Below are 27,117 nucleotides of genomic sequence, written 5' to 3'. Positions count from 1 at the left end.
CTAATCAGTCTAGCATGGAAGATCTAATGAAGGCTTTCATTATCAATACATATGAGAGGCTTGACGCCTATGGTGCATCTATCAAAGAACTGGGCATATCATTTCGAAACCTGGAAAGATAGATTGGGAAACTAGCTACTCTAATGTCTGAGAGGGTCCAAGGAACGCTCCCGAATGATACAGAAAGAAATCCCAAAGAAATAGTGAATGTTGTAACATTGAGAAGTGGGCAAGTGTTGAAAGATCTCACCCAACCCAGAAAGATATGAGACTTGAAAAGGAAAGTGGGGAGTAACTAAAAAGTGATATTGATAAGAAGAAGAAATGCTACATGGAAGCTAAGAAAAAGAAGAAGGGAGTAAACTCGAGAAGGGAGGAACCTTAGGAGAGCAAGCATATGCATGCTCTACCTTTCCCCCAAAAGCTAAGTAGAGAAAAGCTGGACAAGTAATTTCAGAGATTTCTGGATGTGCTGAAATAGGTTCATGTAAACTTACCATTCACGGAAGTGCTCTCACAGATGCCTGCTTATGCTAAATTCTTGAAATAGATCCTTACGAAGAAGAGGAAAATAGGGGAGACCTCAGTGGTCAAGCTCACAGAGCATTGCAACGCGATATTGCAAAATAATCTCCCATAAAAATGCGGAGATCTAGGAAGTTTTACTATACCTTGCTCTTTAGGAACTATTAATTTTGATAAATCCTTATGTGATTCAGGTGCTTCAATTAATTTAATGCCTCTATCTATCTATAGAAAACTGTAGAAGGAGATTGGAGAGATAAGGTCTGCACCCATATCTTTGCAGCTGGTAGACCAAATGACTATAACACCCGAGGGGATAGTGGAAGATGTATTAGTTCGGGTGGATAAATTTATATTTTCTGTGTATTTTATAGTGGTAAATACGGAGGAAAATAAGGAAGTCCCTCTCATCCTAGGAAGACCATTCTTAGCAAAGGGTAGAGCTATATTAGATATACACGAAAGAAAACTCATGCTTAGAGTTGGTGAGGAAACTGTGACTTTTAAGATGGATGTTGCAAAGGGGGCACAAAAAGACAAACCAGCTGTGAGTGTTGAGTGGAAGTTAAAGGGATCGAAAGAGAAGGTTGCGGTGAGCGAGAAAGATAAGTGTGGGGTGTACCCAAAAAAGGCCGAGAAGAAGTTGTCCACATGGATGTGTGCATTAGTTCGGGCGCGAGGAATGGAGTCCGACTTCGACTTAGACCCGACTAGATGATCAGGAAAGTTTCTTTTACCTTATATTTTTTTATAAGGTGCCATGGGGACATGCCACAACTTAAAGTGTGGGGTGGGGGATATTTATATGTATGATTGTATGTATGTATATATGTATGTGTGTATATTAGTTTTCCTTTTTGTTAGTTGTAAGAGTTAGAGATAGAAAAGTTGAATTGTTTTTTTAAGTTTTCGATTTTTCCCGATGAAGGATATCATCGACGGGTTTCTTGAGGGATTAAAGTCGAAGAAAAAAGAACAAAAAGATTTTTTTTTGGTTTGTTTTATTTTTTTCCGTAGGTAGTGTAATAATTCTCCCTTGGTTTATCTTTATGCCGTATTTCTTTTTCAAGGATTTTGCTTGAACTGGGTGTAGTTATTCTTTCTTTTATTAGGAGTAGTGTAGTCTTGTACTATGTATTAAATGTAGATGACTTTCCTTGACTTTGTTGTGTGTTGAGAAAAGAGTGCCTTATTTGTGACGCCTAGGCTTAGTTCTTGACTCCTAAATAAGCACCTTAAATTGTGTGATTGTAACTTTGCTTAACTGTTTTGACTAGAGAGTCGGGATAGATCCGATCCTAAGTGAGTTATGTGCTAATGTATGAGTGAGGTTTTTGTTGAAATTTTGTGCATTTCAGTGATGTCTAGAAGTTGCCCCATATGTTTGCAAAGGCGAAATAGTAGTCTTGTTCAGTCTAGGAAGTGATATAGATATTTTTTTGTTGAGACAATTATATGTATGTGACCCGCCTAATTGTTGTGTATCCTAGTTAACCCCGTTGAGCTCATGATCCTATTTCTTTGGCAACCATACTGCAAGCCTGATCCACTTTGTTTGAATTAACTATATGTTTGAACTTTTTATCTCTCTTGAGCACTTAATATATTTATGAGCTTGTTAAAATCTAAGTGGATGTATGGTTGGGGTTTTGAGTGGAACTATAGAGAAGGAAAAAGGTGCACTATTTGAAAAAAAAATGTTGTGAGAGCCACTTGTAGGGAATTGAAAAAATAAGAAGACAAAATCAGAATCTAGAAAAAGAAAAAAAAATATTGGTGTGTATATATTATAAAAAAAATTATTCCTTGCTAGTGGTAAATCTTGCTTTGTCTGTGCTTAAAGAAATTGGGAGCTTGGTGCTATTATGAATGAAGGTTGGGATTTGGTTCAACATAGGTGTGGGGTTTAAATTATTAATTTATATGTATTAAAGTTCTTAGGGAGGTGTAGGCATTATATCTAAATGTATCCTACCCATCCCGCAACCTACATTAGAACCAAATAAAGTCCTACTTGATCTTTGACTGAATGAGCTCAATTATTAGAGTATTACACTACGGGCAAGCCTATGGTACGTCTCTTGTGGCATATGTGTCACCGCCCCTTTTACCCCGAAAAGATATGTGTTTTATGGATTACAGGTTAAAGAGTTTTTTCAATTAAAGTGACAAACTTGAGTAGGGATTATTTTATTTAAAGAGTCGTCACTTGAAATTGATTTTTTTTTCTGGTGTTCCAAGTCACCTTTTATTTGAATTCCTAGTCAGAGGAAGGTTTGACTCTATTTTATCGGTCTGCAAAACCAACGTTCGGGTAAGGAATTTTATTCACCGGGAAGAAGGTGTAAGGCATTCCCCGAGCCCTGTGGTTCTAGCACGGTCGCTTTATTGACTTAAACTTGATCTGAATTAATTTTTGATAAACTATGATTTATAAGATTTTTATGTTTTACTTATCCGCTTTTATTGCTTGATTATTGAAAAAACTGAAGAATTTTTGAATGATAAGATGTCATAACGACACTGCGAAAGCGAATGCATGATCGAGACGAATTAATTAATTTTGTCATAATAGTGCTATGCAAGCGAATCCGCAGTCATGACAAAGGATTATTAGCACGTTAATATTATTATTATTTTTTTGGAAAAAACGTTACTGGAATTGTGCTTTGAGAAAATTAAGTTTTAAAATTAATACAAAATTACTATCATGCTACGCAAGCGAATATGCGGTTAGCCAAGGATTGATTAAATTAGAAATTAATTAAAGCTATTAGATTCGGTATATGATTATTGAATTTATTTAATGAATATTCAATATCACAATACGCAAGCGAATCTGTGAGTAAAAAGGTTAAAACGCACCTACTAATTGCCTAGCGTTTAAATTAATTACTAAGATTATTAAGTTACATAGATAATTAAGCTACATTGTTTAGAAGAAAATATGACAAATTGAAAGTTATTTGAAAAGCTGATAATTGATAATTTGAACTAGCTTTGTTTATTGGGTTTAAAATGGCACTGGGCCACTTTCTTTGTTATTGGGGTTGCTGGGCCAATTTTGGTGCATTTACAGTGCTAGCCCATTTTGGACAACTTTAACATTGGGCCAACACTTAACTTATTGTAGTTTGGCCTACAAAAAATTAGGTTTTGGCCCAGGATACTTTGAAATTGGGGTTTGCATAGACAGCCACCTGAAGGCCAGATTATTGACCCAACTAATTTTACTATAGCCATTTCTACCAAGTTATGATTGTATAAACAACCACTTTATTAAACTGCCACTTTTATCTTAATTAAGATCTAAATCAGAATGGCAGGCCAAAAATCCAGCACTAATCAATTTTCAATATTTTAAACATAAAGCATTCAAAACTAACCTCCATTAACATACAAAAAAATAATTTCAACTACCCATGTAAAAGAACTGACTTCTACCACGTTTCTAGGCTTAATCACAATCCTAATATTTATTCTTAGACAAAATTGAACATATTCTTGTTCCAACAATCCAAACTAAATTCAAATCTTTATTACTTCTAAAAGTATCTGCAATACAAAGTAAAAAAAATACCCGGATCGTAGAATTGTAAAAATACAGTCGTAGAATGAGCAAGAATAGCAGCAGAAATGACGTTAAGACATCCCAGAAAACCAACAAAGATGCTTGAAACTAGTGTGATATCAACAAAATATGGCCACTAAACAATTCCATGAAAACAACAGAGTCACAATTCATAGGGTGTACGTCCACACGCCCGTCACCTAGCATGTGCATCACCTCATCATCAATCACATAGCACGTAATTCGGGTTTCATACCCTCAACACTAAGTTTAGAAGAGTTACTTGCCTTGAACAAGCCAATTCTAATACCGAGCAAGCCAAACGATGCTCCAAAAATGCCATCCCGCACGTTCTGACCTCCGAATGGCTCGAAACTAACCAAAAACAACTCAAATACATCAAACGATGCTAAAGGAACCAATCCCAATCGAAAAAGGTCGAATATTTAATCAAAAGCCCAAAATCGGCCATGTTATCACCATGTGATTAAGTAACTGAGCTGTCAATCATGCTAGATAACCTGTTTAGGCTTTAGGATGATATTGTTAGGACCCATAGTGGTCGTTTCTTGCTGTCATCTCACTGATTTCATTGATATTTCGCACTCAATCATATTCATGCATTCATATCATATCTTGGTCTCAGTTATCGTTTATTGATACATCATATCATTGTTGTCAGGCAAGTTTCATGATATTGTGAGCCCGTGAGTGAGATTGGAGAGTTTGATGACTGAGTAAGGCTAAGAGCCTGATTACGAGTGACAGTTATGGGATCGGGTTGCATGCTGCAGCATGTTATATTGATTTATTCCTGGATCTGGCTTATGATAGCGCTTGGACTGTAGGAGCCCCTCCGGAGTCTGTACACACACCTAGTGAGCGCGGATGATACTATAGAGGAATGGATTTCCCTGGAGATGGATTTGTCCGAAGTACTTGATATCTGGAGATGGATTTCTCCACAGGGTTAGATTGCCCTTTTTCCTCGGTACTGGATGACTTATAGTCAGTGTTGTATAGGTTTCGGGATGGATTTCCCTGGGCCGTATGGGCCATATACAGTACCGAGTGGTTGAGCATGATGAATGGAAAGTGTGAGACAGTGAGATTGAATACTCTGAGAGTGTGAGTACATGATTCATCTCTGAGATACATGGCATTGGCATGCACACATGACATAAAGGCATAGAGATACATTTTTTCTCATGCTGTACGGTATCACATCATTCATGACTTTTTACACACATTCATATGTGGGCATAGGGAGGTATTTCATACTGCACAAATTGCCTCAAGAGTCTTTCTATTTTTTCTCAAAGGTTTTGCACTCCAAGAGACACTCACAAAGATCACAATTTTCACATACTAAAGATGGTTTTACTGAAATTTTTCTCTCAAAATTCTCTCCTTTTTTTTCAGTCAGTAGAGATCTCCCTGCTACTCTAAAGATGTATGTTTTTAGGAAAAAAACAGACATTTCATGATTAAAAATATGTCTCCTTTTTTTTTTTGGACAAATGTTTCAACAAGATCTGCTCTAAAATTCAAAAGGCAAGACTTTCAAGTTCAATCTTGTCCAAAAGAGAGTATTCCAAACAAAATCTGCTCTTCACTATTCAAAAACAAACTTTTGTTCAAAAAATTATCCAAAAGTATATATTTTCTTACCAAACAATTGATTTTTGTATTTTGTACTCAAATAGTCTCCGAAGTAGTAAATAAGAAACCAAACAATTGAAGAGAGAGAGAGAAGAGAGAGGAAGGAGAAAAGAAATATGGGTGAAAATGGGAGCAATTTTCATATTTTTTAGGCTTTAAATACTTGGGCAAATAGTGAATGAGAGCCATTGGATCAAGATGGAATGGATGGGTAAGATTTGATCTTGATTCATTTAGTGAAACGATGTAGTTTTATTACAAAACTACGTCGTTTTGATCCGGGTCTTGGCAAGCCAATAATTAGACTGGGTCGGCCGAATTCGACTAAACAATTGGGCCTGATTTGTGCATAACTCAACTGAAAAATGGCATTAATCCAAACATTTAAACTCCTTAATTAATTAATAATCTAATGCTAAAGTCTATAAACACACACAATAAACCTAAAAATAATGTAATGTAGGAGAAATATAAAAAGCCAAAATTTGATATTTACAGTTGCCCCTATTTGCTCGAGAACACGAAGAGTTTTCGTGCAAAGAAAATGAATGCCATAGCTAATTTTGCTCATGTGTAACTCCAATGAATGCATTTTTGTTTGAAAAACGTGATCGAACCTTGCTTCCGAGGTTGCCTACATATCCTTGGCTATAAAGTAATCAGGCTAGTGTAGTTCTGGGAAACTTTTGGTAGATGGGACTATCGGACACTGGAGTTGTTGTTGTTACTGTCACTTCACTACAAAAAAAGCAGCGTTTAGTGACGGAATTTCGCGACAAGAGATATTCCGTAGCTAAATAACGATGAATTAGCGACGAAATTTGTAGTTTGTTGCCAAATAAGCTATAAGATAATTCGTATCAAATATAGCGACGGATTAGCGAAAAAAACTTATATTCATAGCTAAAATTGGCGCTAAATATTAGTGCCTTTATTTTACCTATAAAAGTAGCGACGAAAGTTGGGCGACAAAAATTATTAAAACTTAGCGACGAATTTAACGTCAAAACATCCGTCTCAGAATTCATTTTACTTATCAAGGCATTCGAAAGTTATGTGCGACAAAATATTCCGTTGCTAATTTCCTAAAATAAAATTTCATTAATTATTATTAACAATAGAATTTCGGTCCGTCGCTATTTCGTTGCTAAATTTTCCTCCCAAAAATGAAATTACCCTAGGTAAAAGACATTCCAACCATTACGGCACAAACATCCCAATTTCTTCCGTCTTTTCTTCCTTTTTCTTCTCTTCCTCTTCTTCGAAGGCAGAAATGCTTGGTCCTTAATATTTTTCAGTTGACGCCTCGACGGTCCTCAACAAACGCTGAGACCTCAGCAGCGTAGGTTACCGTTTTTTTTATCTAGTGGCGGGCTGTTTTCCCGTTTTTGCAAAGGGGTTTTGTTCTCAGAGGTATGGGCTTGCTTTCTTCTGATCTTTGATAAATTAAGTGTTCACATTAATTGTCAAATTTTTGACAATTTCGTTACTTTTCTTGTGTTAAAAAGTGATTTTTTATACCTATCTTACCGTGGTAGGAGATTATTACTTACCTATCTGAAAAATAGAAGAAAACCTTTGAAATTGCATTTTTTTACTGCGGAAATCTAAAATTCGAAGTCGTGTGTTTGCAGAATTCTGAAATTCGAAGTCGTGCGTTGATTTTAGGGATTGTATGTCCTTGATAAGGTAAGCTTCTTTGTGATTTCATCCTGTCTTGTTCTTTATTATGGTGTTTTCTTTTCAAAGTTTCTCTATCTTTATTTCAGATTTTCTCTATTCTTTGTTATTGTTTTTTCCCCTCGGTACACTGTTTTTCTTATTAAAGAGAAATGTTGGTAATTTTATCTGCTTTCAATGAGCTTAAAATTCTGCAGAAATAGCCATGTCTGCATGTAATTTTGTGCGCTGGAAAAATTTTGTTTACCAATGTCAAGTACAAGGGTTTTTCCTTGTGTATTCTTGAGTGTTAATGGTCCAATTGATGGCCTTTTTAGTCCATAACTCTCAATATTTCCAAGAATAAACCATGTTAGAATTATTAGAATTTTGTCAACTAGCCAAAGTGTTAATTGATTGTTTCCATGATTATTCCAAGCTCAAAATTTGTGAACTAGAGGTCCACAGTTCCTCTCTAATTTTTGGACCCTGTTCTTTAGAATGTTCAAGCTTCTCTGGATTGTTAGTGCTTCCTTTGGTCTACATTGACATCTGACTAGGATGTAGGACCTCACAATCTTCTCCCATGTAGCAATAATTTCTGCAAATCTGTAGGGCTGGATGCCTGAGTTCACTGCAAACTTATTAAAGAACAAATTCATTTTTTTAATTTGAGATAGTTAAGAAGGATAAAATTTCTGACTTGACTGTCTTGCCCTTATGAGACCAACTATTGTTAGATTTCCCTCCTCAAAATGTATTTCCCTTTCCTAGGAGAACTGCTTTTGAGCTCCTTTGACTTTGGAACATCAATTTCCAGCATGGGAGCGTAGGGCAGCAAAACGATATAGTGATTTTGTTAGCAAACTAAAATCAAATGGGGTGCAACCGGACACTATTCCAAATAATGTGTGAAAAAGTTGGTTTAGACTTTGGAAAGATCCTATGTGTGTTGAAAAGTCAGAAATAAATGTAAAAAATCATTGTGCTGGGAGCGGAGTTGTCACTGGGACACACACAGGTGGCTCTATCAGTGTTGGGGAGCATCGCAAGAGACTTGTAAGTGGATATAAAATATTTGAAAATCTCATTTAAGTTTGCACTAATTCGAATCTGAAAATCTTATTTAAGTTCGGTAAGTTATGAGTTGTGGATTGTCTCTTGTTATGTTTTTAATATACTGTGCTTGAAATTATTCTTTGAGAATTTCTTTTTGAAAAATTTGGGTTGTCAATGTGTGCCGAAATTGTAGTTAGCAGTTAGATAAAGGGATTTTAGGTGTTGATTTCTTTCTTGCTAGATGTTGAGATTTCTGTTTACAAGAGTGCCACCTTTATTGTTGACCAAGCTATAGGCTAATCTATTTTCTTGGATGATAATATCTTATGATCTTTTTTACGCCGTCTATGTCTACTTACTTGACCTATATTCTCTTTTTCTTTTTTATCTATCCAGTTCACTTGCACTTCTTTCCAAAAGCAGAAACTATATTTCTTACTTTGTCACCTTTTCACTTTTACATAAACTTCCATGGTAAACTCTTGTTTAATATTAGTATCTAATAAAAACGTAGTCATTCTACATTTTCTGAAACTGAGCCGTAATTAAGTTAGATAGAGTAGTGAAGGCTCACCTGAGAATTCATGACATAAGCTCACCTGTACCAATCTGTAGTAGAAAACTTTTGCTGATAATTTTGTACTAGTTTCTTGGTGGCTAGAGCATTCGTTCTTGTTAGTAATGCACACTTCATTTCATTTGTGTTGTCGGGTTATGGTGGTTAAGAATTGGGATGATCTTCTTGTTGTGGAACTTGTTAACTGACATTTTTGTAAATTGCTGAATGATTGCATAGTGACTTGATTCCTTGCAAAACCATGGATTCTGTTGAGATGATTGCATTATGGATTATAATGATTCATGATTTAGGTAGCCTAAGTTCCTTTGGAGTTGGAGAAAGTAGTCTGTATTGGGTTTGCTTAAACTGGTGCTCCAGTTGCATGCTGTCCTTCTTACATTCTCTTTTAGGCTTCATGTCCTTGAGAGTTAGTAATTAAGTTATTTGTAACTTAGCACCTGCTTGGACGAACAACTTAGGCCATAAGTAGCCAGATAATACATATGGTATTAAAGACTGCAAAGAGTGTATTAGTGTGATGCATAGGACTTGTGCTTCAGTACTAGATTGACACTGTACTGCTGAAAGTGCTGGGATGGTATACTGTTTGGTGCTTGTTATTGTTAGAAAAAACTGGGATGAAATTATTAGTGAGATGCATATGACTTTCTGAAGTGGGATTACTGTAGTAACGGCGAGTAACATTTATGTAACCATTTTTTAAATGGAAATCCTATACTCTTCCTCTTTATACATTCTGAAATTTGCTTCTGCCCATATATAAATTTCAGGCAAATGTTTCACACTTGTTTAGCTTCATGTTCTAGGCTACCCTTTATAGTAAGTATGCAACATTGGAACTTATTATTTTTATAAGTCTATGGGATGCAATGCTAGGTGAATATGTTGTTCAGTCTTCACATAATCTTTACCTTTTTGAATATGTTGTTCTCTGGATTTGTATTGTCTGAAATGATCATTAAGGTTCCCTTTATTGAGGTTCAAAGGTAATACTTACTAGCTTTTTTCTTTCAGCAGTATACTGCTGAAAGTGCTGGGATGGTATACTGTATTGTTATTTTTGAATCTTTACCTTATTGAATATGTTGTTCTACTGGAATGTGCTTGAGGCAATCTAGTTTGAACTCTCCTTGAGCCACATCTACTTCATCTTCTGAATCTAGCTGCAGAATTGAACTAATAAATCAGAATACTACTCTAACTAGTCACAATCTGATTCTGATAAATCAGAATCTAGCTCTGTAGACTAGCATGAGCTATGGGTTTTAAAGGGGTTGGTTTTCTTGGTGTTTCAACAGTATGCATATCAGTTTTGAGCATTTGCTTTTGTTGCTCTATCTTCTTAATTGAATAACTTTTGTATAGGCTGTTAAAAAGGGTCGAGATCCAACACCAAGTGAGTTGCATTTGCACGTCCAAACACATGGTAATAATGGAAAATCTTTTGTTGCTGAGAAATCCCGAAGCGTACATGTAAGATAACTTTTTAAATAATTTTATTGACTTTACTTTCATATATTTTTTTCATTTTGTAAATTACATGCTCAATATTATTTAGTCTTTTTATTTCACTAATTATTAACTCTTCTACAGGAAAAATATCAGGAGATATTATAACAACAAACACAAACTCAATCTCATATTGATCAGTATAAAGCATATTATCAAGCTGGAGGAAGAGAAAAGAAAAGAAGAGTATATGGTCTTGTATCTCAAGCAAAATGCTACTACGGGCCAAATCTTCATGGCTCTTTTTCTATCTGATGCTACATCGTCACCAACACCTCCAAATGCTCAATCAACACCGACAGGAAATCTGGATGAGTTAGTGATGCGATTGATTCCTGCACTGACAGATTATATAGTTCCTGTAATCGTTGAGCGGGTACGCGAATTAGTTTCCTTACCCTCGCATTAGGCAAATACTGATCTTACCAACCACCCATTAGATGTGGCACCTATAGTTCCTACATCTTCTACTGCTGCTAACATTGATGAGGTTTATGCATTGGGTTCTGATAATGACCGTAACTCTCCAGCCTTGCATAGTTAGCCTACTTTGTTTGGACTTTATTGTTGGTCCTTGTGGATTTTTTGTACTTAACGGTACTGTTATATGCATTATGCTATATATTTTGGACCTTGTTGAATATATTGTTAATTTATATTAATATCAGTGACTTTTTATTAAGTGTATTTAATAGCTTTTATGTAATATGCTTGAACAGAGTACATTTAAAATAATAAATAAAAAGAATTTTAAAAAATCAGCAATATATTAAAAAGAAATTAGCGACGGATACTTTTCGTAGCTAAAATTATCGCGTAAAATTAAATCTTTCGACGAATTGGCGACAAAAGGTTTTTGTTGCAAAAATCAGGGAGAATTAGCTATAACACGTCTAGCGACAGACGATTTTGTCGCTATAAGAACAAACGATGAATTTTGTTATGTATTGCAGTGATGAAAGGCGTCAAAATAGCGACAGAAACAAGCAATATAGCAATGGTTATTTCCCTCGCTAAACTTTGCTACAGATATATGTCGTCGCTAATCCGTCGCTAATTCTGCAACGGTTTGGTATTTTACGTCGCTGTAAGCCTAGCTACGAACATTTTAGGGACAAACTTGAATCCGTTGCTAAACAACTATAGCGACGGAAAATATTGATTTAGCGATGGAATGCGGCCGTCGCTAAACACTATTTTTTTTGTAGTGCTTGTTGCTTACATCAAAAGGAAAAGAGAAGATAACTACATATGTCTGCAAGCTAAGATTTACAAAATTTCTATCTATGTGTCTTCTGGAGTCAAATCTTGATTATTGGTCTGCTCGCTTGCGTTGACCTTAGATTGTATCTTGAAGCCCTTTGAAAAAACGATTATGGCTCATTATCAATTGCTTGATTTATCGATCAGAATTTGAGAAAATGAAACTTGAGATGATGGGCTACTGACACACTATCAAAGCTAACTCCAAGTATCTTGTGATCAAATGACTTCTCTCTTCTGATGAGAAATTGAAACTGCAAGATTCAATCGTCACTTGTGCATAAGGCAGGGCCTGCAAACCCATCAAAAACGAACAAAACGAACAAAATTTCTCTGCCCCAGTTTGGACTAGGGAAATTTTGTTAGTTGTTAGAGAAAGCTATAAACTATCTAACTTATTGAAAGAAAGAAAAAGACAACAGTATAACCTAGCTATGAGAGGATATGCAACCATGAACTAGTATCATGTGTTACCAAAAGGAAATGTAATCAGGGGTTGGTACCCTGTATTACTGAAAAGAATATAACCAGGGGTTGGTATCATGTATTACTGAAAGAATGTAACCAGGGGTTGGTACCCTGTTTTACTGAGGAGGAGTCTAACCAGGGGTTTGGGCCATGTATCACTAAGGAGAAATGTAAACCAGGGGTTGGTACCATGTATAATCGAAAGGAATGTAACTAGGGGTTGGCGCCTTGTATCACTAAGAAGAAATGTAACCAGGGTTTGGTACCCTGTATTACTGAACGTAATGTAACCAGGAGTTGGTACCCTGTATTACTAAAAGAAATATAACCAGGGGTTAATACCCTGTATTACTAAACGGAATGTAACCTGGGGTTGGTACCCTGTATTACCGAAAGGAATGTAACTAGGGGTTGGTACCCTGTGTTACTGAAAAAGTGTTGAATCCATCTAGGTGAAAAAGGTTCTACCTGAGTTGAGCTACGTAAAATAGCCTGAGCGAAGAGTACTTCTACCCGAAAATATGAGCTAGATCCCCCTAGGCGAAAAGGTTCTACCTGGGTTAAGCTACGTAAAACAAACTCGAGTGAAGAGTACTTCTACCCGGAAATATGAGTTGGATCCCCCTAGGCGAAAAGGTTTTACCTGGGTTAAGTCTATGTAAAACAAGCCTGAGCGAAGAGTACTTCTACTCGAAAATATGAGCTGGATCCCCTTAGACGAAAAGGTTTTACCTGGGTTAAGCTACGTAAAACAACCTGAGCGAAGAGTACTTCTACCCAAAAATATGAGCTGGACCCCCCAGGCGAAAATGTTCCATCTAGGTTAAGCTACGAAAGTGGTCTATATGAACAATAGTGATGTATGCTAAAAATAAAAGAAAATGGAGGTTTTGCGGAAACTTACCTTTGTTGACATTCGTCCTTTAAGAATCACCATTCTGCACTGCTTTGTTCCTGCTTCAAACAAAGAAAAATTGTGAGTTTTAAAAGTGGTGGTCGGTTTGTGGCCATGATGTCTTTGGCAGCTTGGCTTTGTGCCTATTCGCTTTTGGAAGACTGACTGTATTGGTAGTTAGTTACACTGCTGGTAGACTTTGTTATTTCTTTCAAGAGACTTTTGCTCTCTGTACCAACCCTGATTGTGTTTGTGACTCAATTTGCCTTATCCCAAAAGGAACACACATTTTTTTAAATCATTTTTTTGATATCTTGCATGACTTTTGCTTTAAAGAAATTTGTCTATTAGAGCAAATCACAACTGGATATGTGCCTTTTGCATGATGTGCATACACCATAGTCGTTGTTCGATACTACAAGAAATCCATGATTAATCTTGCGGTCTTTTCTTTGCTTGCTTTTGACAAGTAGGCCAACATGAGTATTTTTGGAAGGAACCTTTGTATTGCACGAATCCTCAAGATATGTCGATTGTAACAACTGAGTGCATGTTGCTCCCTGGACAGTGTTATCTTGAACGTTCTAGCCAGAATTTGCTTTGTGCAACTGAAAAGCTGGTAGTAGATTTTGAAATTCTTTCTTTCTTGTTTTGATGAGGACTGACTCAAAAGCAAAAAGACAAAGCTATGCACAAATAGAATGAAGAAATTTTTAACAAGAGACACAACTTTTATAGGAAAGGAAGGAAAGAAGGGCTGATGTGAGTGTGGTAGCCGACCTTAGTGTTGATGACATGCATTTTGGACTTAACGGCCTGATCTTTCAAACCAATCTAACCTTTCCTCTTGTCATTCCTTCGAGCTTTAAAACTGAGCATATTTGTGCCAATTATTTTGCATCAGACTCACGACTCACCTTCGACTAGTGGTTCCCCGAGGGGTTTTCACCAAAAAGTCTCTCTTATTTATTTATCTCTACTTATCTTCGCCTTAAAGTGTCCGTGAAGGTTTTCACTAGTAAGGATCTCTCTCTTCTTTTGTGTGCTTAACTTGATAGTGTTCTATGTCGCGTGACAATTGTTGCTCATTGCATGCTTATCTTGGCATTCTTGATGGTTTATCAAGAGGTCTTTATTTGGAAGGCTTTTGGATATGGTTAGAAAGAAAGAATTATATGAAGGCTCAAAATAGACTCAATATGATGGGGTTGTACACTTACAACTCTTGGAATCAACTCTTTAAAAGCAAAACTGAAATAAACTCATGCCCAATTTTAGATATTGGATTTTATTTTTGGTTGGACTGAACCCTAGAATAGAGCTGCCTACATATCCTTTAAAGGAATCTAGTCAAATGTAGTTCAAACTAACACGAAAGATTTCTTTGTTTTTTTTTCATTTTTCTATTTTCCTTTTTATTTTTTATTTTTTTTATATAATCCAATTGTCCTAACTCCTATTTTCTAGTGGCATGGATATTCGATTTTTTGCCTCTATACTTGTAATGACCCGGCCGGTCGTTTCCAGAGTTATAGCCCCGTTCTCCCTTTTCTGATCATTTTTGTACTTCACTGTTTCTTTACGACTTATCGGGTTAGTTGGTTTGGGTCCGGAGAGAATTCAGAGTGAGTTGAGACACTTAATCTCTTAATTGAAAGCTTAAGTTGGAAAAGTCGACTGGATGTCGACTTATGTGTAAATGACCTCGTATTTGAATTTTGATTATTTTGTTAGCTCCGTTGGGTAATTTTGGACTTAGAAGCGTGTCCGGATTATGATTTACAGGTCCGTAGTAGAATTAGGCTTGAAATGGCGAAAGGTAGAATTTTGGAAAGTTTGGCCGGGAGTGGACTTTTTGATATCGGGGTCGGATTCCAATTCCGGAAGTTGCAGTAGGTTCGTGGGGTCATTTGTGACTTGTGTGCAGAATTTGAAGTCAATCGGACGTGATTTGATAGGTTTCGGCATCATTTGTAGAATTTAGAAATTTCAAAGTTCATTAGACTTGAATCCGTGGGTAATTCATGTTTTTGACGTTGTTTGAGGTGATTTGAGGGTTCAACTAAGTTCGTATTGGGATATAAGACTTGTTGGTATGTTTGGTTGGGGTCCCGGGGGCCTCGGGTTGATTTCGGGTGATTAACGGATCAAGTTTTGAAGTTTTAAGCTTTCTAAAGATTTACCACTACTGGTGTAATCGCACCTGCGGAGTGGGAACCGCAGGTACGTGCCCGCAGAAGCGGGAGGTAAGTCGCAAAAGCATCCAAGGGAGAGATGCAGTAGAAGGTCACAAGTGGGATGGTGTTCCCGCATCTGCGTGACCGCAGATGCGGCAGAAGGACCGCAGAAGCGGATTTGGCCTTGAAGCTTGACTCCGCAGAAGCAGAGATTTGTCTCGTAGAAGCGAGTCCGCTGGAGCAGAAAAAGGAATGCAGGTGTGGAGTTAGATGCAGAAGCGGTCTTTGGGGCACATCTACGAGACCGCAGAAGCGGCTAAGTTGCCGTAGGTGCGGAAGACCTGGGCAGAACCTATAAATGCGAGTCTTTGAGATTTTTCACCATTTTCATCATTTTGAGCTCGTACTTTGGAGGTTTTTGAAGAGATTACTGAGGTAAGCTCCTTGTGTTCATTTTTCTTCAATAATGATGTTTCCCCACTGATTGCCCACCTAGTTGGTGTGTTTTTGAGGTGAAATTTGGGGGTTTGAGGCTACGAATTTAGAGAGTTGAGTTTGGGGAATTGAATTGCCATATGATGTCGGATTTTGATAAATTTGGTACAGTTAGACTCGTGAGTGAATGGGCTTTTGGGTTTTGTGACATTTGTCAAATTTCGAGATGTGGGCCCGGGGGCCAGTTTTGGAGCTAATTTCGGATTTTTGGCTTATAATTCGTATTTATGAAATTAATTCCTTTAGCCATATTGATTGTATTGTATTGCTTTTGGCTAGATACAAGATGTTTGGAGGCCGATTCGCGAGGCAAAGGCATTTTGGAGTAGAGTTTTGGCTCGAATTGAAGTAAGTAGCTGTTTTAAATCTAGTCCTGAGGGTATGAAACCTCGAATTTTGTTGTTATATGATTGTTTTGGAGGTGACGCACATGCTAGGTGACGGGCGTGTGGGCGTGCACCGTAGGAAATGTGACTTGGTCCATTCCGTGGAACTGTAAAGTTGAATAACTTATTGTTAGCTATATGCTCTCCCTGTGTTATAGAAATTTGACTACAAATCATGTTAGCAGTCATGCTTAGGCTATGTGATTATACTGTTGGGACCACAGAGGACGTGTACTCGTTAAATTAATTGCTAATTGTTATTTTGTACTCAGTCACGGTTTACTTGCATATCATATCCCAGTCTCTTCTTGTTTCTTGTTGATACATTATATTATCTTTGTTTGGGCTGATTTTTATGATTTTTGAGAGCCCGAGAAACTGGAGAGGTTGGTGACTGAGTTAGGGCCTGAGTGTCGAGATGTGAGCTATATGTATATATATGGATCGGGTTGCATGGCGCAATGAGCCTTAGTGCATATATATATATATATATATATATATATATATATATATATATATATATATATATATATATATGTGTGTGTGTGTGTATGTGTGTGTGTGGATCGGGCTGCACGCTGCAACGATATAGCGCTTGGGCTGAAGGAGCCCCTCCGGAGTCTGTACACCCCCCAGTGAGCATAGGTACCTATTAAGTGTGAGTGTTGAGGGCTCAGAGCCGAGTAATGAGCTATTGAGAAAGACTGAGTGACTGTTGCCCTGAGAGGCGGTATTTTCTTCCATTGTTGTTGCACATAGTTGTTATATATCATTGTTTTGAAACTTCTAAGGGATATTATATCAGGATTTTACTTGAACTTGGCATTTATAAATTGATTTGACTTAAATTGCCGAATTTGAAAGCATGTCTACTTTCTTGTTGAGATTACTGAAAAATAAACTATAACTGTGTAGGTCGTCACTATCTTTTAGTTACTTATTTATTATTGTTACTTATTGAGTTGGTTGTACTCACGCTACACCCTGCACTTCGTGTGCAGATCCAGGTGTTCCCGGTCATAGCGGGTGGTGATATTTGAGCAGCTGATCCCGGAGACTATCGAGGTAGTTGCATGGCGTTCGCAGGCCTTGGCTCTCCTTCATTATCTTTAACGCATTTCAGTTCTTATACCTTAGCCATTGTATTAGACTGTTCCTGGTATAGATGCTCATGTACTCGATGTCACCCCGGTTTTGGGATAAATTGTATTGTGATGCGAGTTTATTTCTATTCCACAAAGGTTTTTCTTAAATATTTATTGCTTTCGTATATAATTTCAAAGCTTTTACTGTGTTAAGATAGTGGAGTAATGGCTTGTCTAGTACCACGATAAGTGCCATCACTACGGTTGATTTTTGGGTCGTGACAAGTTGGTATCAGAGCCTAGGTTACATAGGTCTCACGAGTCATGAGGAGGTTTAGTAGGGTATTGCGGATCGGTACGGAGAGGCCTGTACTTATCTTCGAGAAGTTGTCGAACCCTTAGGAAACTTCACATTCTTGAATTCTTCTCGTGCGAATCTGTTGGTTTTGGTAACTAAACTTCTGTTGTTCTATTTTCTCACAGATGGTGAGGACACGTACTACTGAGCAGGATGGACAGCCACCAGTACCACCAGTCATGGCCGATCGAGTTCTAGGTCACGGTAGGGGCAGAGGTGCAGTTGTCATAGTAGATGGGGTCATACCCGCAGATCCACCAGTTGCCCCAGTCCCGGAGCAAGTTCCAGTTGCGGGTGAGCCAGTGGGGACAGCTCAGGTACCAGCTGTGCCTATTGTGATTCCGGGCCTTCAGGAGGCCTTAGCTCAGATTTTGATAGTTTGCACCGGCCTTGCTCAGGTGGTTTCGGCTCAGGCCGCACCTGCCACTTCTCAGGCTAGGGAAGGTACTCATACCCCTGTTGCCATACTCCAGATCAGGTAGTGTTGGGACTTTAGATACCGGGAGCACTACCAGCCTAGCCGGTTGCAGCTGCTCAGGCCCATGTGGTTCCTGTTATGTCTGATGATGAGCAATGGAGATTGGAGAGGTTTGGGAGACTCCAGCCTCCATCTTTCAGTGGTACAGAGGTGGATGATGCCTAGGGTTTCTTGGACAAGTGTCAGAGGATTCTCTGTACAGCAGATATTCTGGAGACCAGTGGGGTCGCATTCACTACTTTACAGTTCTCTAGGGTTGCCTTCAATTGGTGGCAAGCTTATGAGAGTCGCAGGCCGATTGACGTAGTACCCCTTACATAGCAGGGGTTCTCCGTTCTCTTCCTGGGGAAGTTCGTGGCTCAGTTCCACAGAGAGGAGCTATGTAGGCAGTTCGAGCACCTTCTTCAGGGTGATATGTCTATGACGCAGTACGAGATAGGGTTTTCTGAGTTGGCACGTCATGCAGTCTAGTTGGTTCCCATATATAGGGAGAGGATCAGGAGGTTCATTGATGGTCTCACATTCCAGCTGTGGTTGCTTATGACGAGAGAGAGAGAGTCTGGTGCTACCTTTGATGAGGTTGTCGACATTGCTCGTCAGATAGAGATGGTCCGCAGTCATAAGCGGGTTGAGAGGGAGGCCAAGAGGCCTTGTGGACAGGGTGGATTCGGCGGTGTTCCTTCTGGAGTTCAATTCTACCACGGCAGGGGTCGTCCTTACATGCATGCTCAGACAGCTTGCCCAGTTCACCGTGGTGCATCATCTGGCCATGGTTCACACAGTTATCAGCAGGGTCACTCATCTCTCAATGCCCTTCCAGCTCAGAGTTCGTCCCGTGCTCCATCGGGTCAGGGCTCATATATGCCAGGTCCTTCTACTAGTTATCCCGGTGCTCGGGGCTCCCTTCAATCCCCATCACCCGCACTAGAGGGTTGCTATGAGTGTGGAGACTTTGGCCATATCAGGATATATTGTCCCCGCCTTACGGGAGGTCCAGCTCATCAGAGGAGTCAAGCTACGGCTTCAGCACCAGTTATTTCACCACCCGCTTAGCCAGCTCGGGGTGGGACCCGTCCGCTAGAGGTCGCCCTAGAGGAGGAGGCCAATCAGGTGGCAGCCATGCCCAATTCTATGCTCTTCCTGCCAGACCAGATGCCGTTGCTTCCGATGCAGTGATCACAGGTATTGTATTAGTCTGCCACAGGGATGCCTCTGTATTATTTGACCCTAGTTCCACTTACTCATATATAACAACCCGACCGGTCGTTTTGAGCTCTAGCGCGTCGTTCGGCAGCTTCACTTCAGGTATTATGACTTGTACACATGGTCGGGATTGAATTTCGGGAAGTTCAGAGTTGAATTGGAAAGAAAATTCTCATTTCGAAAGCTTTAAGTTGGAAGAATTGACTAAGATTGGATTTTAGAGTAAACGGCCTCGGAAACGGGATTTGAAGGTTCTAGCAGATTCGTATGATGATTTCGAACTTGGGTGTATGTTCGGATTGGGTCTTGGATTCCCTGGGAGCATTTTTAATCGCACCTGCGTGAAGAGGGCCGCAGGTGCGAGCCCGCATGTGAGAGAAAGGACTCGCAGAAGCGTATTTTGCTGGGGGAGGCGTGGACCGCAGATGCGGTCAAGATTTGCAGAAGCTGAACCTCACCTGCACGCGTGGAGCCGCAGAAGCGGAGGCACAGAAGTAGATGGTGGCCGCATATGCGGAGTTGAGGGGTCTAGTGGAAGACCGCCGAAGTGGTAGTTGGCCCGCACCTGCGGAACCGCAGAAGCGGTCAAGTGACCACAGGTGCGAAAGTCGGGGATGGGCAGTGTCTTCTTTAAAACGAGGGTTTGGCTCTATCTCATTTCATTTCGCCCATGGGAACCGATTTTGGAGCACATTGGAGTTCCATCTTCATCAATCATAATGGGGTAAGTGCTTTCTTCACAATTTTAAGTTAAATGCATGAGTTTATATGGATTTGAACATGAATTAGTAGAAATTGGGGCTTTGGTGGAAAAATCTAGAATCTTGTATATTTGGATTTTGACCACGCATTTTGGACATGGAATTGATAATAAATTATATTATATTTGAGTTCGTGATATCATGGGCAAAGTTTATCTTCGAAAATTTTCGGAATCCGGGTACATGGGCCCGAGGGTGATTTTATCGACTTTTCAAGCGGAGTTGGGAATTGTTGTAAATAGGATTATAACGAGTATTTGAGTATATATTAATGGGTTTGCATAATTATTGACTAGTTTTGGAGCGTTGGGCATCGATTTAAGTCGTCGGAAGGGCTTGGGAGCCGGTTATAGAACTTCGGAGCAAGGTAAGTCTCCTTTTCTAACCTTGTAAGAGGAAATTAACCCCACAGGTGAACTAAATTATTATGTGCTTCTATTTATGAGAGCTACGTACGCACGAGGTTACGAGAGTCCGTACGTAGCTACTAACTATGCCTATGTCCGGGTAGTTATAGGCTTACATCATGCCTTGTTGCTATTGTTGTTAAATTTATGTTTATTGTTTGTCTTGAAAGGAAGCGAGATTGAGTTAGCTTATTAAATGTTTCAAAAGGAGTTGAAATTGAGGAAAAGTTGGGAACTTAAAGGTTTTCATTTGAACTTCGTATTTTTGAAAAGAATTGAGGAACACCATAATAATTTAAGAAATCTATGTGTAACCACGTCGCATGTATGTTTCGCGAGCGGGGTAATTTCTTGATGAGCAATTCCTTAAATTTATATTTGACCACGTCGCACGTATGATTCGCTAGCAGGGTATTTCCTTCTACTACTCTTATGGGATCGGGCCGTTCGCCTCGGCAGGATTTATGTACCACACTCTCATGGGAGCGGGCCGTTCGCCTCGGCAGGTTAATAGATGCATCTATGGTTCGCGTCGTTCGACCCTCGGCAGTGCACCGTTTACTTTTATGTTGGATCGGGTTGTACGCCTCGGCATTTCCTATTATATATATATATATATATATATATATATATATATATATATATATATATATTATCCTCATGGAATCATGCGTAACATTTGGCAAGAAGCCAGTGTATCTGTGGGTTTTTTCCTGATTTGAATTATGACAACCTCTTTGATGAAATCCACTATATATATATGCGCTCCGGTTACGGAGGGAACTTGCTAGTTGAGAGATATATATGCCCCGGTTACGGAGGGAACTTGCTAGTTGAGAGCTTGAGTAAATTGTAAAGAGGGAAATTGTACCAGGTATTTTATACTTGTTTGTTTCATATATTTACTCTGTCTCATATTCATTCACTTCTTTACTGCACCTGATATAATTGGACCACTAGTAAGTGTCGAAGTCGACCCCTCGTCACTATTTCTTCGAGGTTAGCTTGGATACTTACTGGGTACACGTTATTTTCGTACTCATAGTACACTTGCTATACATTTTGTTGTACAAGTACTTATATATTTAGTGGTCCTGTGGGGGCAGTGGCGTGGTCGATGCAGGGACTTAGGCGAGCTGTACCTTATGTTACGATCCGCAGCCAGCAGAGTTTCCTTCACAGTATTTGTATTTTATTTTCCTGTCCAAATTTGTATTCCGGACAGATGCTGTATTTTATTTTATTTTCCTAGTTGAAGCTCATGCACTTGTGACGCCGGGTTTTGGGATGATTATGGGTTATTAAGTATTGAGATTGTGAAAATATTATTATTTACTCTGAAATTCCTATCTTCTATTATTTAATTGAAGGAAAACTATGATTTCAAAGATATTAAAAGTAGAACCAGATTAACTAATTATTATTGGCTTGCCTGACAGCGGTGTCCGGCGCCATCATGACCTTTAATGGATTTTGGGTCATTCCATCATATGTGCCATCGTATTTTGCCCATTATCTGGATATGCCCCGTGAGTCTCTGGTTTCATCTGTTCATGTATTTATGCCGGTAGGTGATACTATTGTTGTGGACTGGGTATACCGGTCGTGTGTAGTGACTATTAGGGGATTGGAGACCAGAGTTGACCTTTTGTTACTTAGTATGATTGATTTTGATGTGATCTTGGGTATGGACTGGTTATCCCCATGTCATGCTGTTCTGGATTGCCATGCTAAGACCGTGACATTGGCGATGCCGGGGTTGCCACGGATTGAGTGGCGAGGTTCTCTAGACTATGTTCCAGTAGAGTGATTTAATACTTGAAGGCTTAGCGAATGGTTGAGAGGGGTTGTCTATCTTATTTGGTCTTTGTGAGGGATGTTAGTGCATAGACCCCTACTATTGATTCTGTTCCGGTGGTGCAAGATTTCCCGGATGTGTTTCCTGCAGACTTGCCGGGCATGCCGCCTAACATGGATATTGACTTTGGCATTGACTTGGTGCCGGATACTCAGCCCATTTCTATTCCTCCATACCGCATGGCACCGACTGAGTTGAAGGAGCAGCTTCAGGAACTCCTTGATAAGGGGTTTATTAGGCCTAGTGTGTCATCTTGGGGTGCACCTGTTCTGTTTGTGAAGAAGAAGGATGGTACTATGAGAATGTGCATTGATTATAGGCAATTGAACAAGGTCGCAATCAAGAACAAGTATCCTTTGTCGTGCATTCATGACCTATTTGACCAGCTTTAGGGAGCGAGGGTATGCTCCAAGATTGATTTGAGGTCTGGGCATCACCAGTTAAAGATTCGAGACTCAGATATTCTTAAGACAGCTTTCAGGACGCGTTATGGTCATTATGAGTTCCTTGTGATGTCTTTTGGGCTGACCAATGCCCCAACAACGTTCATGCATCTGATGAACAGTGTATTTCAGCCTTATCTCGACTCATTTGTTATTGTGTTCATTGACGATACCATGGTTTACTCTCGTAGTCAGGAGGAGCACACCCAACATTTGAGGGTTGTGTCGTAGCAGTTGAGGGAGGAGAAACTTTATGCCAAGTTTTCCAGTGGCATTCTTGGGGCACGTGTTGTCCAGTGAGGGTATTCATGTGGATCCGAAATAGATAGAGGCGGTTCAGAGTTGGCCCATACCGTCCTCAGCTTCGGAGATTCGGAGCTTTCTTTGCTTGGCCGGTTATTATCGTCGCTTTATGGAGGGTTTTTCATCTGTTGCATCACTCTTAACCAAATTGACCCAAAAGGGTGCTCCTTTCCGGTGGTTAGATGAGTGCGAGGAGAGCTTTCACAAGCTCAAGACTGCCTTGACCACAACTCCAATTCTAGTTTTGACGTCAGTTTTGGGCTCTTATACAGTGTATTGTGATGCTTTTCGGATCGACATTGGGTGTGTGTTGATGTAGGAGGGTAGAGTGATTGCTTATGCTTCGCGCCAGTTGAAGCCTCATGAGAAGAACTACCGTGTTCATGATTTGGAGCTAGCTGCTATCGTTCATGCACTGAAGATTTGGAGGCATTATCTATACGGTATTTTTTGTGAGGTGTTTATGGATCATTGGAGCCTCCAACACTTGTTCAAACAGAAGGATCTCATTCTGAGGCAGCGGTGATAGTTGGAGCTGCTAAAGGACTATGATATTCCTATTCTGTATCATCCAGGGAAGGCCAATGTGGTGGTCGGTGCCTTGAGTAGGAAAGCCGTGAGTATGGGTAGTCTTGCTTTTCTTTCCGTTGGAGAGAGACCTCTTGCAGTTGATGTTCAGACCTTGGCTAACCGGTTTGTGAGATTGGATATTTCGTAAACCAATCGGGTTCTTGCTTGTGTGGTTTCTCGGTCTTCCTTATTTGATCGCATCATAGAGCGCCAGTATGATGATCCTCATTTGCTTGTCCTCAAGGACAGGGTTCATCATGGTGATGCCAGAGACGCGACTATTGGGGATGAGATTTGTGTGCCCAATGTGGATGGGCTACGTGAGTTGATTCTTGTGGAGGCCCACAGTTCGCGGTATTCCATTCATCCAGGTGCCGCGAAGATGTACCAGGACTTGAGGCAACACTATTAGTGGAGGAGGATGAAGAAGGACATAGTGGGGTTTGTAGCTCGGTGCCTTAACTGTCAGCAAGTAAAATATGAGCATCAAAGACCGGGTGTCTTGCTTCAGAGGTTAGAGATTCCAGAGTGGAAGTGGGGGCAGATCACCATGGATTTCATATTTGGGCTCCCACGGACTTCGAGGAAGTTTGATGCTATTTGGGTGATTGTGGATTGGCTGACCAAGTCCACACACTTCATCCCAGTTGGTACTACTTATTCTTCAGAGCGGTTGGTTGAGATTTACATTCGAGAGATTGTGCGGCTTCACGGTGTGCCACTTTCCATCATTTCAAATAGAGGCACACATTTTACATTGCAATTTTGGAGAGCCGTGTAGCGAGAGTTGGGTACTCAGGTGGAGTTGAGTACAACATTTTACCCTCAGACGGACGGGCAATCCGAGCGCACTATTCATATATTGAAGGATATGCTACGTGCGTGTGTCATTGATTTTGGGGGTTCATGGGACCAGTTTTTGCCACTCGCTGAGTTTGCCTACAATAATAGTTATTAGTCGAGCATCCAGATGGCCCCGTATGAGGCTTTGTATGGGAAGTAGTGTAGATCTCCGATGGGTTGGTTTGAGCCCGGTGAGGCTAGGCTTTTGGGCACAGAATTGGTTCAGGATGCATTGGACAAGGTTAAATTGATTAAGGAGCGGTTTCGTATGACGCAGTCTAGACAGAAGAGCTATACCGATAGGAAGGTCCGTGATGTGTCTTACATGGTTGGGGAGAAGGTTTTGCTAAAGGTTTCACCCATGAAGGGTGTTACGCAGTTCGGGAAGAAGGGCAAGTTGAGCCCTCGGTTCATTGGGCCGTTTGAGGTACTTCAGAGGATTGGGGAGATGGCTTACAAGCTTGCCTTGCCACCTAGCTTGTCGAGTGTGCATCCAGTATTTCATGTTTCTATGCTCCGAAAGTATGTTGGCGAACCGTCTCATGCTTTGGATTTCAGCACGGTCCAGTTGGATGGTGATTTGATTTATGATGTGGAGCCGGTGGCTATTCTGGGTTGGCAGGTTTGAAAGTTGAGGTCAAAGGATATTGCTTTAGTAAAGGTGCAGTGGAGAGGTCAGTTGGTTGGGGAGGCTACTTGGGAGCCCGAGCAGGAGATGTGGAGCATATATCTACACCTATTTGAGACTCCAGGTATGTTTCGAGACCCGTTCAAGGATGTTTGTTTAAGAAGGGGAGGATGTAATGACCCGGCCGGTCGTTTCCAGAGTTGTAGCCCCGTTCCCCCCTTTTTGCTCATTTTTTTACTTCACTATTGCTTTACGCCTTATCGGGGTTAGTTGGTTCAGGTTCCGGAGAGAATTCAGAGTGAGTTGAGACACTGTCTCTTAATCGAAAGCTTAAGTTGGAAAAGTCGACCGATGTCGACTTATGATAAACGACCTCGGATTTGAAGTTTGATGGTTTCGTTAGATCCGTTGGGTAATTCTGGATTAGGAGCGTGTCCGGATTGTGATTTAGAGGTCCGTAGTAGAATTAGGCTTGAAATGGCAAAAGTTGGAAGTTTGGAAAGTTTGGCCGGGAATAGACTTTTTGATATCGGGGTCGGATTCCGATTCCGGAAGTGGTAGTAGGTTCGTGGGGTCATTTGTGACTTGTGTACAAAATTTGAGGTCAATCGGACGTGATTTGATAAGTTTCGGCATTGCTTGTAGAATTTAGAAATTTCAAAGTTCATTAGGCTTGAATCCGTGAGTAATTCATGTTTTTGACGTTGTTTGAGGTGATTTGAGGGTTCAACTAAGTTCGTATTGGGATATAAGACCTGTTGGTATGTTTGGTTGAGGTCCCAGGGGCCTCGGGTTTATTTCGCGTGATTAACTGATCAAGTTTTGAAGTTGTAAGCTTGCTGAAAGTTTTCCACTACTGGTGTAATCGCACCTGCGGAGTGGGAATCGCAGGTGCATGCTCGTAGAAGTGGGTGGTAAGCCGCAGAAGCGGCCAAGGGAGTGATGCAGCAGAATGTCACAGGTGCGATGGTGTTCCCGCATCTGTGTGACCGCAGATGCTACAGAAGGACCACAGAAGCGGATTTGGCCTTGAAGCTTGACTCCGCAGAAGCAGAGATTTGTCTCGCAGAAGCGAGTCCGCTGGAGCGGAAAAAGGGATGCAGGTGTGGAGTTAGACGCAGAAGCGGGCTCTGCGGCACACCTGCGAGACCGCAAAAGCGGCTAAGTTGCTGCAGGTGCGGAAAACCTGGGCAAAACCTATAAATGCGAGGCTTCTAGAGTTTTCACCATTTTCATCATTTTGAGCTAGGATTTTGGAGGTTTCTGAGAGGGTTTTTGAAGAAATTATTGAGGTAAGTTCATTGTGTTCATTTTCCTTCAATAATGATGTTTCCCCACTGATTTCCCACCTAGTTGGTGTGTTTTTGAGGTGAAATTTGGGGGTTTGAGGCTAGGGATTTGGAGAGTTAAGTTTGGGGAATCGAATGGCCATTTGATGTCGGATTTTGATAAATTTGGTATGGTTAGACTCGTGAGTGAATGGGCTTTCGGGTTTTTTCACTTTTGTTGGATTTCGAGATGTGAGCCCAGGGGCCCGGTTTTGGAGCCAATTTTGGATTTTTTTCTTATAATTTATATTTATCTTATGAAATTAATTCCTTTAGCCGTATTAATTGTATTGTATTGCTTGTGGATAGATTCGGAACGTTTGGAGGCCGATTCGTGAGGCAAGTGAATTTTGGAGTAGAGTTTTGGCTCGGATTGAGGTAAGTAACAGTTTTAAATCTGGTCCTGTGGGTATAAAACCCTGGATTTTGTTGTTATACAATTTTTTTGGAGGTAACACATATGCTAGGTAACAGGCGTATGGGCGTGCACCGTAGAAAATGTGACTTGGTCCATTCCGTGGAACTGTAAATTTGAATAACTTGTTGTTAGCTATATGCTCTCCCTGTGTTATAGAAATTTGACCGCAATTCATGTTAGGAGTC

General features: G+C 40.0%; 1 long non-coding RNA gene and 1 pseudogene across 2 annotated transcripts; both read left to right on the top strand.

Annotated features, from left to right (window-relative positions):
- The first annotated feature begins 6,970 nt into the window (after positions 1-6,970).
- On the top strand, positions 6,971-26,893 carry LOC138898212 (uncharacterized). 2 transcript variants are annotated; one of them, XR_011410752.1, is made up of 4 exons: positions 6,971-7,171; positions 7,393-7,447; positions 17,251-17,314; positions 26,824-26,893. It is a non-coding gene; the product is annotated as an uncharacterized lncRNA (long non-coding RNA). The 2 variants fall into 2 exon arrangements; XR_011410751.1 differs by lacking the exon at positions 26,824-26,893 and having other exon boundaries at positions 17,251-17,435.
- LOC104104963 (uncharacterized) lies at positions 7,644-11,247 on the top strand (annotated as a pseudogene).
- Positions 26,894-27,117: the final 224 nt, after the last annotated feature.

The sequence above is a fragment of the Nicotiana tomentosiformis genome, chromosome 1 (assembly GCF_000390325.3).
Source record: "Nicotiana tomentosiformis chromosome 1, ASM39032v3, whole genome shotgun sequence".
Lineage (NCBI taxonomy): Eukaryota > Viridiplantae > Streptophyta > Magnoliopsida > Solanales > Solanaceae > Nicotiana > Nicotiana tomentosiformis.
Note: the sequence above shows the minus strand (reverse complement) of the source record. Positions and strands in the feature narration are given on the sequence as shown.